Raw genomic sequence first — 2,114 nt, 5'->3', positions numbered from 1 at the left:
TCAGTCTGTTGTGCTGGGTAGAGTACCATGGCGTCACAGCTCATAGCAACCTCCAACTCTTGGGCTTAAGTGATTCTCTTGCCTCAGCCTCCCAAGTAGCTGGGACTACCAATACCCAGCTATTTTTTTTGTTGTAATTGTCATTGTTGTTTTAGCTGACTGGGGCCAGGTTTGAGCTTGCCACCCTTGGTATATGTGTCTGGCACCCTGCTGACTGAGCTACAGGCGCCGCCAGCCCTGAGCCTTTTTGTCAGCTGGGTTCTCAGTGGAGTCAGCTGTTGACTGGCTGCTGGGCTTGGGGACAGCACAGCTCCTATGGGAACTTTTAGGGCATTCTGGCTTGGGGTTGGGCCAGTGTCCACTGTTCACATGCCCTGTGGCACCTGGGGTCCCTCTCACCCCAAAGCTGTGCTCTGCAGGTGGTTTCCGGGAGCCTTCAGACCCACGACTGGTCAGAGTGAGTCCCTGGGCTATCCCTGGATTATCACTGGGGCCTGTGATCCTGGCAAGCCCCAAAGATAAAGTGACAGGCAGTGAAGGGCTTCAAGGTTTTTCTTTTTATTGTGGCAGGATACACAGAACATAATTCCCCATCTTAGCATGTACATTTCAGGGGCAGTTAGCACATGCAGTGTGTAGCCCACATCCTGTCTGGCCCTAGAACATTTCCTCACTCAGGCAGAAACCCTATACCCCCCCTCCCGCCAATCACCTGTTTCCCACTTATGTGGATCTGCCTGTCCCAGGCATGTCATATGAGCAAGGGAGTTTCTGTGGGTCTCCACAGCTTGCTTGCTGAGTATGTTTGTGAGCACGAACAGCCTTTTCTCTGCTCACTGAGGAACTGAGCTGTGCTGGGGCTGTGGGCCCTGAGATTGACTGATAGAGGCAATTTGGGGAACTTTTCCTGGTTCTCCTTCCATTGTGACTTCTCCCTTGCACCAAATGATGCTGGACATAGCCACCCTGGCTGGCGCCCTGGGTGTCAGCTGGGCAGTGCAGTGAGCCTCAGCCTTGTGTCATTCAGGGTGTGGAGGAGGCTGCAGAGACATCTACTGTCCCCAGGGCCCTTCCACATTCCAGGAAGAGGACGCACAGACTCACTGCTCTGGGCAGAGTCTCACTTTGTTACCCTGGGTAGAGTGCCATGGCGTCATAGCTCACAACAACCTCAAACTCTTGGATTTGAGCAATCCTCTGCCTCACCCTCTTGAGTAGCTAGGACTGTGGGCACCCACCACAATGCCCAGTTATTTTTAGAGACAGGGTCTTGCTCTTGCTCAGGCTGGTCTTGAACTCCCGAGCTCAAGAAATCTTCCCTCCTCAGCCACACAGAAAGCTAGGATTATGGACATGAACCACCACACCCATCTAATTTTCCTTTTTTTTTAGACAAAGTCTCAAGCTGTCGCCCTGCGGAGAGTGCTGTGGCATCACAGCTCAAACTCTTGGGCTTAAGCGATTCTCTTGCCTCAGCCTCCCTAGTAGCTGGGACTACAGGCGCCCACTACAACGCCTGGCTATTTTTTTTTATTGTTGTTGCAGTTGTCATTGTTGTTTTAGTTGGCCTGGGCCAGGTTCAAACCCGCCAGGCTGAATGTATGTGGTCAGCGCCCTACCTTCTGAGCTATGGGCACCGCTCATAATTTTCCTATTTTTAGTACGGACAGGGTTGCTATTGCTGAGGCTGACCTAGAACTCCTGAGCTCAAGAGATTCACCTGCCTAAGCCTCCCAGAGTGCTAGGATTATAGGTATGAGCTACACCACCCAGCCTGGCTGTATTGTTTTTTAGTTAGATTATTTAGGGCATTTTTAGATTTATAGAAAATGTGGTATATACCTGTAATCCTAGCACTCTGGGAGGCTGAGATGTGAAGATCACATGAGGCCAAGATTTGAGGCCAGACTGAGCAAGATTGAGTCTCCATCTCTATTAAAAATTAGAAAAATGTAAACAGAAAATGGAGTTAAAAAAAATAGAAGAATTTGCCAGACATTGTGATGCGTGCCTATCGTCCCAGCTACTTAGAAGGCTGAGGCAGGAGGATCACTTGAGCCCAGGATTCTGAGGCTATAGTGAGCCATGATGAGGCTACTGCATTTTTTTTTTTT

At 50.1% G+C, this 2,114-nt stretch overlaps 1 protein-coding gene across 1 annotated transcript in view; it reads left to right on the top strand.

The window, feature by feature from the left end:
• The window catches only part of UNKL (unkempt family like zinc finger), a gene marked incomplete at its 5' end in the record, with an annotated part of 50,290 nt that overhangs the window by 11,796 nt on the left and 36,380 nt on the right, over positions 1–2,114 (top strand). The window lies entirely within an intron of this gene.

Source organism: Otolemur garnettii, unplaced genomic scaffold (genome assembly GCF_000181295.1).
Source record: "Otolemur garnettii isolate 467f Iridium unplaced genomic scaffold, OtoGar3 scaffold00044, whole genome shotgun sequence".
Lineage (NCBI taxonomy): Eukaryota > Metazoa > Chordata > Mammalia > Primates > Galagidae > Otolemur > Otolemur garnettii.
The sequence above is the reverse complement of the archived record's forward strand: the minus strand, read 5'-3'. Positions and strand labels throughout refer to the sequence as shown.